The sequence below is a fragment of the Hypanus sabinus genome, chromosome 3, assembly GCF_030144855.1.
Source record: "Hypanus sabinus isolate sHypSab1 chromosome 3, sHypSab1.hap1, whole genome shotgun sequence".
NCBI classification, from domain to species: Eukaryota; Metazoa; Chordata; class Chondrichthyes; order Myliobatiformes; family Dasyatidae; genus Hypanus; species Hypanus sabinus.
Window position 1 is genome coordinate 28,419,857 of NC_082708.1, and position 13,434 is coordinate 28,433,290.

General features: G+C 44.0%; 1 protein-coding gene across 2 annotated transcripts in view; it reads right to left on the reverse strand.

The window, feature by feature from the left end:
- The window catches only part of LOC132391139 (rho guanine nucleotide exchange factor 17-like), a 483,152-nt gene that overhangs the window by 48,890 nt on the left and 420,828 nt on the right, over positions 1–13,434 (reverse strand). The window lies entirely within an intron of this gene.

The window sequence follows — 13,434 nt, forward strand, 5'->3', positions numbered from 1 at the left end:
GAGGCACATGTCCCTATTCATGGGCGAACTGTATAGCCAGGACAGAATGTCAGTATAGGAAAGGGCGGGAATGATCGAAGAGAACCGCCATATGACGTCAGGTGAACAGATCAGGTTGGCAGCATTTCACCACAGGTTGATGAAAAATATTTTTAAAAAACACCACAATAATGTATCCAAAATATTTTTGTGGTTGAGATTATTTGGATCTAAGCAGTTTGATTACAGTAGTGGTCACCAACCCGTCGGTCGCGATTGGCCGGTCGATCATTGAGACTTTCCCAGTAGATCCTGAAAAAAATGAAAAATAAGTACACAAATACTGTTGAGGGATTGTTTCTGGGTTGCGGGGTTTAGTTCCGTTCTTTCCGCCCAGCGCGCATGCGTGTAGCTCCCCCGCCACACACAGTGTACACAGGGTGGCTGCGGGGAAATGACATTGTGGTGACTTCTACTTTACAAAAAGACAATTTGATGGCCAAAAGAGCATCTTTATCTGGGACGGCAAATGATATTTACAATACAGAGGCTTCCAGGTACCTCGTGCGGCCTGGGTGGAGGAACTATATACAATGCATACTGGGAGTAAAAAGAGCGGAAGTAAAGACCCCGCCAACCCCAGATCCCGCCTCTTGCTACCAACAGCTTCCCGATTAGTATTAACTTACTTTTAATGATAGTCACATTACAACAGATATGATTTGTCGATATGAAAATACATGAGCCAGCTGCATCTTTCCTCATTCCCACTGTTGAACTTGAACGCATGCAAGGTCATAACGCATGTGCGGTCATTACCCACGCGAGGTCATCAGTCGCCTAAACGCAGTGATACCCTTGCTCCAGGGATCACTTGTTGGCCTCGGGTAACCGGCTGCCTCACACGGCCGGCGGGAAGTGCCGTTGCTACTGGCCTGGAGCGTGGACAGATGGGCACCGCCTCTAAACCTGTTTAGCACACCGAATGTTTGTGGGGAACCCGGTGCTAAAATATTGGCAGACGACCTAATTCGGGCTCAGGGTTTCGTAAATAGCAGAGCAGCTACCTCGCTGCGATCTACTGAAAGTCATCCCTCGAGCCAAACTTTTGTCGGCTGATAGATCCTACAATGGGGGCGGGCGGCGTCCTGTCTCACTCCTCGCTCGGTCGGTCGCTCTCTCTGGACTGCCACCGCCACAGCCCCGGCACGAAGACCTCCGGCCCTTACCTTGTCCTCTCACCCCACCCACAACCAGCCACACCTGGCCAAAGCGTCTGGCGGCGGGCGGGCAGGAGGCTGTCTAATGAGGCAACGGAGCACTCAAAACTGCTTTGGTACCTTGAGTCCAAGCATCCTGCACTTAAGACAAACCCACTGAGTTTTTTCAGCGGAAAAATCATGAGCAAGCGGGACAGAAACTAACTGCTGAGAGTCACGTAAACTAAATTGCGGAATAGACTAGATATAAGGAACCTGCTTTGAGTATCGCTGTGTTGCGGTCATGTTTAACACCGCCCCACCGCCCCCACCGTCAGCCGGTCCACAAGAATATTGTCAATATTAAACCAATCCGCGGTGGAAAAAAGGGTGGTGACCCCCGGTGTACATGCATTACTTCTACTTCCGGGTTGTGGGGTTTTACTTCTGGCCTTTTCTGCCTGGTGCGCATGAGCGTAGCTAACCGATTTGGTCGATCTTGCCTTTCACTACGGCCGAGGTAGGGGATCTTGGGCTTGAAAAGGTTGGTGACCACTAGATTATAGCAACCTTGTACCATAGCAATATACTGACATGCTTTACTAAGATCCTATGCACAATACATTGCGCTTTCACTTGGATCACACTAATGCAAAGATGGAGCAAGACCTGGGTTTCATGGGGCTGAACAACTCCCTTCAAGATTAGAAAAGGAATATAAAATTGCCCCAGATTCATTTATTGATTAGATTCATTAATTTTAAGCCAGCAGCTCCCCTTTAAGCCACAGAAAAAGAATATAAAATCACCCCGGGCTCATTTATTAGTGAGATTTCATAAATTATATTGTATTCCCTTACTTTCCTATAAATGCCTGTGAGGAGATGAATTTCAAAGTAGTATACAGTGACATATGTGTACTTTGATAATAAAGTTACTTTGAACATTAAAGTTTGAGATTCATTAATTTTAAGTCAATTTAGGGAGATGTAAGTGTAATTACACCTTCATCTACATATATATATATATATCAGATCAAGAAACATTTCCACACACACACACACACACACACACACATACATACACACTTTCACACACACACACAAGATCAAAAAATTTCTCAACAGTAGTCAGGCTAACTGCTCGAGGAAGAGAAACGTATGCTTCGCCTTTCTATGAGGCTTACAGCATACGTAAAATAGTTCATCCAGTTTGAAAAAGAATATGCTGGAAGTGCTCAGCAGTTCTTTGACCTGAAGCATTAAACTTGCTTTTTCTTCTACCACTGCTGTTCAACCTGCTCAACGTTTCCAGCATTTTCTGCTTTTATTTCAGATTCCCAGCATCAGCGGAGTTTTAGATTTTCAACAACATTCCATAGGAGTTCTGCACGTTAAAAGTGAAAACATACACTCAGTGCCTCTTTGTTAGCTACCTCCTGTGCCTAATAAAGTGGGCACTGAGTGTATGTTCATGGCCTTCTGCAACTGTAGCCCATCCACTTCAAGGTTTCAACGTGTTGTGCATTCAGAAACTCTCTTCTGCATACCACTGTTGTAACACATGGTTAATTGAGTTACTGTCACCTTCCTGTCAGCTTGAAACAGTCTGGCCATTCCTCTCTGACCTCTCGGATCAACAAGGCATTTTTGGCCACAGAACTGACACACACTGGATTTTACTTTTTTGTTTTTTGCACTATTCTTTGTAAACTCTAGAGACCACTGCATGTGAAAACTTCAGAGACCAGCACTTTCTGAGATACTCAAACCACCCCATCTGGCACCAACAATCATTTCACAGTCAAAGTCACTTAGTCAAATTTCTTCCCCATTCTGATGTTTGCTCCGAACAACAACTGAACCTCTGCATGCTTTTATACATTGAGTTGCTGATTAGATAATTGCATTAACGAACTAGTGTACAAAAGTGGCCACTGAGCATAAATGAAATGGAATTGGCACCTTTTATAACATCAAAACAAGACTATAATACATTTTAACAAAAGGCAGGCAGGCAGGCATTGATACCAATATATTTTTCTTGTTCCACAGGATCCAAATTCACCTCTTTATAGGAAGGATGTGGAAGCTTTAGATATGGTGCAGAGGAGATTTACCATGATGCTACCTGGATTAGAGGGCATGTCTTATGAAGATAGATTGAGCAAGTTGGGGTTTTTCTCTTTGGAGCGTAGGAGGATGAGAGGTGACTTGACAGAGGTGTAGAAGGTGATAAGAGGACAGCCAGAGATCTTTTCCCAAGGTGGAAGTGGCTAATGCAAGAGGGCATAATTTTAAGGCAATGAAAGGAAAGTATCGGGGAGATGCCAGAGGTAAGTACTGGTGGAAGTGTGCAATGCCCTGCTAGAGGTGGAAGTGGAGGCAAATACATTAGGGACATTTAAGAAAGTCTAGGTTAAGCACATGGATGAAAGTAAAATGGTTATATAGGAGGGGTTATATCGATCTTAGAGTAGGTTAAAAGGCTGGCACAGCATTGTGGGCCGAAGGGCCTGAACTGTGTTGTAAGGTTCTGTGTTCTACATTCTAAATTGTAGTTGGACCACAATCCAGTATTATGCATTCTAAAGGATTATGAGTAAATGATTCAGCCAATCTTTGCCTTTTCACTTTTTAAGATCTAATACTGGCTGTTTGCAAAAAAGTAATTCTTTAGACGTTACATAAAGAAAGAATTTCAAAAGCTGTCATCAATCATGAATAAAACCATAAATACAGGCCAATACTTCTGATACCTTGTCCTTAATCTTTATTAAAGAGTACATGCAGATCAGACTGCATACTTCAGAATTAATTCTGACATATGATACGACAATCATCTTCTGGTGATGTCTGTTTGCAATGAGTGAGATTGTACCAAGCAAAACCAATAGTCAGAGAGGCTCACCGAGTTATTCCCAGTCCTCTGCCTGCTTTTTCTTGAAAAAAATAGTCTGCAACATAATTCAAGACTGACAACACTGTACAGTTTGCTCCATGTTGGATGTGATGGGGAAAAGATTTACTGGCATGCATCCAGGGAATGCTGGTTATGTGGGCGCACTCGGCTTCTTCTTTGGGAAGAAGGTGAAATGGGATTTGATAGAATCATTCAAAATCTTTAAGTGTTTAGAACAAGTTAATAAAGACAAATAATTCCCAGTGGCAGAAGATTCAGGAAGCAGAAGACTTGACTTAAAATGACAGGGAATTATTTTTTATTCCATGATCTAGGATCACTAGCTAGGAGGGTGGTAAGAAGTAGATTCAATCACATATTCCATAAGAAGTATTAGTTGAAGACTGGAAAGGAAATCAAAGTCAGGACGTTGTGGAAGAAGTCAGGGAATTGAGCTAACAGGATTGTTCTTCTAGTAAGTCATATAGCAGATACAGGCCCTTCAGCCCATCTTGTCTGCCACCATCCAGTAATGCCGTTTACCAGAATTTGGTCCATAAGCTACTTTGTCTTGGTGATTCAAGTGTTCATCCAGATACTCCTGAAATATTGAGAAAGCAGTCGCCTCTATCATCCCTTCAGGCAGTGCTTCCCAGTTGGAACCACTCTCAGGGTGAACAAAGTTTTAAGTAAGTTTATTATCAAAGTATGTATATGCAAACCATATACAATTTTGAGATCTCTATTCTTGCAGGAATTTACAAGAAAATAAAGAAGTACCAGTAAAATTGATGAAAAACTAGAATAACAAAGACTGACAAATAGCCAATGCAAAACAAATTGTGCAAATAATAAAAAAAATGAATAAATAAATAATATCAAGATGCAATGTCCCTGAAAGTGAGTCCATGTTGAAGTTAGCCATGTTGGTTCAGGCGCCTGACGGTTGTAGGGTAATAGCTGTTCCTGATTCTAGTGGTGTGGAACACCTGCCCAATGGTAGTCGTGAGAAGAGAGATGACTTGGATGATGGACGCTGCTTTCTTGTGGCAGCACTCCTCATAAATGTGCACAATGATGCCCTGAGACTGCCCTCTGCCCTACACCTCTTACCTCTGTCACCTGATCTCTGTCACGAGGAAAATCTTCGGACTATCTACCCTATGTTCATATTTTTGAGTACATCTGTCAGAACCCCTTAGCCTCTTCCGTCCTAAGGGAAATCAATCAGCCTATTTAGCCTCTTTACATAACTGTAATGTTTCATACGGGCAGCTGGGACAGGGAAAGCCTAAGTATACAGGATTTAGGCGCAAACATTGGAGGGAATTCAGGAGCCTAAAATGAATACACAAGAATGCTTTGGCAGCTATGGTAAAGGAAAATCTTAAGAGGTTGTAGAATAAGTACGTTAGGAGCAAAAGGGTATTTAGACTGCGATTGCTGAACTCTGAACTGATCCTACACCCTGCAGGCTCAAGACTCTGTACAACTCATGTTGTCAGTACTACTCTTCTACCTATCCATCTGTCTATCTATCTATTCATGCTCAATTTGTCTTTTGCGCAATGGTTGTTGGTCAGCCTTTGTTAACGTATAGATCCTTCTTATAAATTTGATTGTATTTCTTTATTTTCCTGTAAATGCCTGCAAGAAAATAAATCTCAAGGTAGTGTATGGTAACGCATACAGTATGTATGTTAATCAATTGCAGACCCTAGTCAATTCGGATTGGTAAAAAGCATCTCCACAATCTCCATCAGGACAGGAGCACCTGTGTACTTAGCCCCCTGCTCTACTTGCTTTACACCTATGACTGTATGGCTGAGTACAGCTCCAACACCATATTCAAGTTTGTTGACGACACCACTGTTGTGGGCTGTATCATTAGAGGTGATGAATCAGCATACAGGAGGGAAACTGAAAATTTGGCTGAGTGGTGTCTTAATGACAACCTCTCGCTCAATGTCAGCAAGACTGAGGAATTGACTGTAGACTTCAGGAGAGGGAAACCAGAGGTCCATGACCCAGTACATATCGGAGGGTCCGAGATGGACAGGGCCTGTCCCCTAAAACCCTCACTAATTTTTATAGGTGCACCATAGAAAGCATTCTTCTAGGGTGCATCACAACCCGGTATGGAAGTTGTCCTGTCCAAGACCGGAAGAAGCTGCAGAAGATCGTGAACAGAGCCCAGCGCATCACACAAACCAATCTTCCATCCTTGGACTCACTTTACACCGCACGCTGTCGGAGCAGTGCTGCCAGGATAATCGAGGATATGACCCACCCAGCCAACACACTTTTTGTCCCTCTTCCCTCCCGGAGAAGGTTCAGGAGCTTGAAGATTCGTACGGCCAGATTTGGGAACAGCTTCTTTCCAACTGTGATAAGACTGCTGAAGAGATCCTGACCCGGATCTGGGCAGTACCTTCCAAATATCTGGACCTGACTTGCACTACCTTACTTTCCCCTTTCTATTTTCTAATTATGATTCATAATTTAAATTTTTATTATACTTACTTCGATTTGTACTTCAGGGAGCGTGAAGTGCAGAAACAATTATCACTGTGATGACTGTACACTCTAGTATCAATTATTTGGTGACAATAAAGTAAAGTAACTTTAAATTTCTGGGAGTCGCTATCTCAGAGGACCTGTCCTGGACCCATCATTTAAATATTATTGTGAAGAAAGCATGACAGAGTCTTTCCTTCCACGGGAGTCTGTGACAAACCTCTATAGATGTGTGGTGGAAAGTGTGCTGACTGGATGTGTTATGGGAACACCAATGCCTTTGAATGGAAAATCCTACAAAAGGTAGTGGATTTGGCCCAGTATATGACAGGTAAAACCCTCCCATCCACGAACACATCGACATGGAATATTGTTGTAGAAAAGCAGCATCCATCATCAAAGATCCTCACTGCCCAAGCCCTGCTCTTTCTCACTGCAGCCATCAGGTAGAAGGTGCAGGTGCATCAGGACTCGCACCACCAGACAGTTCCTACCCCTCAACCATCAGGCTCTTGACCAGAAGGAAGTAACTGCACTCACTCTATTTCTGGTGTTCCCACAACCCATGACCCCTCTCATCCATGTACCTATCCAAATTACTCTCACGTGTTGAAATTGACTCCACATCCACCACTTGCGCACAGTTCACACTCTCACCACCCTCTGTGAAGAAGTTACCCTTCATATTTCCCTGAAACATTTCACCTTTCACCCCAACCCATGACCTCGAGTTGTAGTCTCAGCCAACCTCAGTGGAAAATGACTTCCTGCATTACTCTTCATAATTTTGCATACTTCTATCAAAGCTCCCCTAAATCTTTTACGTTCCAGGGAATAAAGTCCTAATCTATTTAACTTTTTAACTCAGGTCCCCAAGTCCCAACAACATCCTTGTAAATCTTCTCTACACTCTTTCAATCTTATTTACATCTTTCTGTCAGTATTTGACTAGAACTGGACACAATACTCCAAAATAGGTTCATCAAGGTCTCACATAATTTCAATATAACATTCCAACTCCTGTGGTCGATACTTTGATTTATGAAGGCCAATTAGCCAAGAACTTTTACAACCCTATGTGACTTTAATGCCACTTTCAAGGAATTATGGATATGCATTCCAAGATCACTCTGTTCTACAGCACTCCTCAAAGCCCTACCATTCACTGTGTAAGACTTACCCTGGATTGTTCTTCCAAAGTGCAACACTTCACACATTAAATTCCATCTGGCATTTCTCACTCCATTTTTCTATCTGGTCCACATCCCACTGCAAGCTCTGATAGTCTTCCTCACTGTCCACTACACCTCCAATCTTGATATCATCTGCAAATTTACTGATTCAGTTTGCACATTATCATCCAGATCACTGATATAGATGACAAGCAACAATAGACCCAACATTGATCCTTGTGGTACACTACTAGTCACAGACCTGCAGTCAGAGAGGCAACCATTTACAACCACTCTCAGCCTTCTCCCCTGAAACCAATGCCTAATCCAATTTACTACCTCATCTTGAATGCCAAGCTCAAGGCAAGTCAGGAAAGATATTCTACTCTTACCTTTTATAAATATACCAACTCTCTGAGTTAATATAAAATATTGACTGTACTTCCTCCTGTCCTGTCACCTGTAAAAACATCATTCCCTTTTCTCAGCTCCTTCTCCACTACATCTGTTCCCAGGATGAGGCTTTCCTTTCCAGGACTTCAGAGATAATATCCTCCTTCTTCAAAGGATGGAGGTTTCAATCATGCTGCCCTCACCCATACCTCCTCCACTTCCCGAACATCTGCCCTCACCCCATCTTCCTGCCACAGGGATAGACCTGCTCATGTCCTCACTTACCTCTACATCCAAAACATCACTCTGTGCAACTTCCACCATCTTTAATGATTTTCTCCTACCAAACACATATTTTCTCTTACCTCCCCTCCACTCTCCACTTTCCACATGGTTCCCTTTTCCATTAATCCCTCCTTGCGCCTATCCCTGCAAGCAGAAGTGCTGCACCTGCTCATCCACGTCCAATCAGAGTCCTAAACAGTCCTTTCAGGTGAGACAGCACTTCTCCTGCAAATATGTTGAGTCCAGTGCTCCCGATGACGCCTCCTCTATGTTGCTGAGACCCAAAGTACTTTGAGGGACCGCTCTGTTGAGCATCTTCACTCCATCCTCAACAAACAAGATTTCCAGATGGCCAACCATTTAAATTTCAATTCCCATTCCAACTTGTCGCTCCAAGGCCTGCTCTACTGCCATAATCACTCCTGGGTTGGAGAAGCAACACTTCAAAATCCATCTAGGCAGCCTCCAACCAGATAGCATGAACATCGATTTCTCTAACCTCCAGTCATTTCCCCCCTCCTCCTTCCCTCTTTTGACTCTCCCCTCTTATCTTTTCTATTCTCCTCACTTGTCTATCACCACTCACTGCTGCCCCTACTCCTTGCCTTTCTCCCATGGCCCACTCTCCTCTCCTATCAGATTCTTCCTTTTTCAGCCTTTACCTTTTCCACCTATCACCTCCCAACTTCTTACTTCATACCCACCTCTCCTACCCACCTGGCTTCACCAATCAGCCTCTAGCTTGTACTCAACCCACTCCTCCCCCCCCCCCCCACAATCTTCTTATTCTGTTTTTTTTTTCCCCCTCCTTTACAGTTGTGATAATGGGTCTTGGCCTGAAACATTAGCTATTTATTCCTTTCCACAGATGTTGCATGACCTGCTGAGTTCTTCCAGCATTTTGTGTGTGTTGCTCAGGAAACTACAGGTTGGTGAGCCTAACATCAGTTGTGTGAAAGTAACCATTGGGCAGGGGTTCCCAACCTAATTTATGCCATGGACCCCCTATCATTAACAGGGGAGTCTATGGACCCCAGTCTGGGACCCCCTACCATAGGGGATCTGAGAGACAGGATCTACCTGCATTTGCAAAGCCAGGAAAGAATGATTAAGTCTAGATAGCATTGCTTTGTACATTGGAATTTTTTTTTTGAAGAAGTGACCAAGAACACTGATGATGATAGGGCAGTAGGCATTGTCTACCTGGGCTTTAGCAAGGTCCCGCATGATAGGTTGGTCTGAAGGGGAGATAACATGGAATCCAGTATGATAAGGTGAATGGTCATGGTCTTTTTCACAAGGTGGAAAAGATAAAATTAGCAAGGATAGACTTAAGGTGAGAGGGGTAAGTTTTAAGAGGCAACTTTTTCACATAGAGGGTGATAGATATGTTGAGCAAGCTGCCAGTTGAAATGCTAGAGGCAGATGCAATTGAAAGCACCCAGGCAGAGTAAATAACACAAGGGGCTTTTTCCACTGAGGCTGGGTGAAACCAAAGATTGGGTCATCGGCTAAAGGGTGAAGGGTGAACAGTTTAAGGGGAACAGAAGGGAGAACTTCTTCACTCAGCCTGTGGTGAGAGTACGGAATAAGCTGTCAGCTCAAGTGGTGGATGTGGGGATGATTTCAACATTTAAGAGAAATTTGGATAGGTACGTGAATGGGAGGGGTATGGAGGGCAATGGTCTGGGTGCAGGTCAATGGGACTAGGCAGATTAGTGGCTTGGCAAGGACTAGATGTCTCTGCTCCTGTGCTGTATTATTCCATGACTCTATATAAAACAAAGGTCATATGTGAAAGGGTGCAACACACATTAAATTCTGGAGGAACTCAGCGGGCCAGGCAGCATCTATGGAAAAGAGTAACCAGTCGACGTTTCAGGCCGAAACCCTCCACCATGACTGGGAAGGAAGGGAGCAGGAGTCAGATTAAGAAAGTGTGCGGAGGGGAGGAAGAAGTACAAGGTGGTAGGTGAAACTGGGAGAGGGGGAGAGGCGAAGTAAAGAGCCGGGAAGTTGATTGGTGGAAGAGATAAAGGGCTGGAGAAAGGGGAATCTGATAGGAGTGGACAGTGACCATGAAGAAAGGGAATGGGGAGGAGCACCAGAGGGAGGCGATAAGTAGGTAAGGAGATAAGGTGAGTGGGAAAAATGGAAATGGGGGAATGGTGAAGGTGGGGGGAGGGGCGTGGGGAATTACCAGAAGTTTGAGAAATTGATGCTCATGCCATCAGGTTAGAGGCCACATAGACTTTCACGTCAGAATGGGAATGGGAAGTACAATTGAAATCCTGCTTTTCTGGCAGATGGAGCACAGGTGCTCGGCGAAGTGGTCTCCCAATCTAGATCGGGTCTCACCAACATACAGGAGGCCACACCGGGAGCACCAGATACAGGACCCCAAAAGACTCACAGGTGAGGTGTCACCTCACCTGGAAGGACTGTTTAAGGCTCTGAATGGTAGTGAGGGAGGAAGTGTGGCAGCAGGTGTAGCATTTGTTCCACTTGCAAGGATAAGGACCAGGAGGGAGATCAGTGGGGAGGGAAGAGCAGAGAAGGAAGTTACATAGGGAGCAGTCCCTACAGAACGCAGTCAGTGTGGGGAGGGAAAGATGTATTTGGTGGTTGGGACCCTGTTGGATATGGCAGAAGTTAAGGAGAATTATGTGCTGGGTGCGGAGGCTAGTGGAGTGGTAGGTGGGCAAAAGAGGAACCCTACCCCTGGTGTGGCAACGTGAGGATGGGGTGAGGGCAGACATATGCAAAATAGAAGAGATGCAGGTAAGGGCAGTGTCGGTGCTGGAGGAAGAGAAGCTCCTTTCTTTGAAGAAGGACATCTCAGTTGTTCTGAAATGAAAAGCATCCTGAGAGCAGAGGCAGCCGGAGATGGATGAACTGAGAGAAGGGAATGGCATTTTTACAAGTAACAGGGTGGACAGAGGTATAGTGCGGATTGCTGCCAGCGTCAGTGGGTTTATAAAAGATATCAATCTATAGACTGTGTCCGGAGATGGAGACAGGGAGATCGAGAAAGGGGAGAGAGTTTGCAGAAATGGACCAAGTAAATTTGAGGGCAGGATGGAAGTTGGAGGCAAAGTATGTATAAAAGGGTACTCTAAGCTACTGAAGTACTGACTACATTGGGAGCAGATGGAACACTAATTGGAACACATTGCTTCCAGGGTTAACACATCTAGTTGGTGGATAACACGACAAACGATGGACTGTTTGATAAAACACATCTTTAATTTCTTACATGGTGTACAATTCAGGAGCCCTAGTGATAGAGGGGAGTGCTGACTGCGGCTGTACTCTCTGAAGCATTCAGAGGACTGAGGAAGTTCACAATGATTTTTGTTTGGTCCAACTTGCAGAACAGTTTTGTCAGCATATCACCAGGATCCAGACCACTCCCAAGGTACTGTGTGTTAATGATTTACGACCATGAGCAGCTTCTAAACTGGGATATGCAACTAGTGGAGATTATCAAAAAAAGATTACTGTCTCTTTAAAGTCGAAGCTATGGTAACATTTTTAACTGGAACATGATGACATGCTAAAGATGGCTTAAGCCTGGAGCAGAGACGATTATTGACTTGGCATCCAATTACTTTGAAGGTTTTTACATTCCTGAGGGAAACAGTCTGTGAGGGTCAGATAATGAGAATGTTAACAATACAGAGCATGAATTGAAAAACTGAGTCCAAGTGAATTTTGATGGCTGGGGGAGGTTGGACCAGAATGAAAATGGCTTAGCCTCATGAACAAAGCCGTGGCACTAAATCAACCAATCACAGAGCAGTCTTTTTATCAGCAAAGAGCAAGGACTGCCAATCTGTAAACTGATCCACGTGCCACACATTCTCGAAGAACTGTCGTCTCATCGTTGTGCTGCCCCTTCACCTTTGGCTGCACTTCACGCGACATACAGTGCTGTTACCAGTTTGGTCGTGAGTGCTCTTCTGAAATCTAAATGTTAGCTTACATGTGTATCCACTCCTTTGTTACTGAAAATGGCATGGTGACCGATGGGATCACCTCACAGCGATGGTGGTCTCCTGCCCAGTGTAGCTGTCTAGTTTTTCAGCCACTGCTACATTTTATAATGTAGACCCAATTCACAGGAGAAATAGCTAATGGGGGTAAAGCCTCTGATGATTTAAAGGAACAGCTACAGAGATAGTGGATGCTTTGGTTGTAGTCTTCCGAAAATTCTCAGACACCAGAGAGCTAACAAAAGGTTGGGAGATGATACCCTTATTTAAAAGTAGCACACCCAAAATTCTGAAGGAACTCAGCAGGTCAGGTAGCATCTATGGTGGGGAATAAATAGTTGACTTTTTGAACCAAGATCCTTCTTCAGTGCTGATCAATGGAATCAGCCTGCCATGTTGGCCGTTCATTCCCCTCCATAGATGCTGCCTGACCTGCTGAGTTCCTCCAGCATTTTGTGTGCTTTGCTTGAGATCTCCAGCATCTGCAGAAACTCTTGCGTTTATGGCCCTTATTCAAAAAGGGTGTTAGCTTAATGTCTGTTATTGGAAGAATACTGAAGTCTGTTATTAAGTTGGTAAAGGGGAGCATTTGGAAAGTCATCATCTGATCAAGTGATGTCAGGACAATTAGTAAAGGTTCTTTGAGGAAGTCTCAGTCAGAGTGAGTCTCAGCTGGTAACCAGTAGGAGCAAATTATTGGACTTTAGGTTTGAATTTTGAAAGGGCACTGAACAAGATGCCATGCAAAATCTATGTGTTTAAGGTAATATATTAGCAAGGACAAGGAATTGGCTAACTAATAGGAAGCAGCAAGTCAGGACAAGGGTGTAATTTTGATTTGGCAATCTGTAGCCAATGGTTTGGCACAGGGACTGTTGCTGTGACCACAACTGTTTATAATATACGATAGTAATTTAAAGTGAGGAAGTTGAATTTGTTGATGACATAAAAATAGGACGGGGGAAAGTTTTTTGGGGGGGAGCAGAGAGGTAC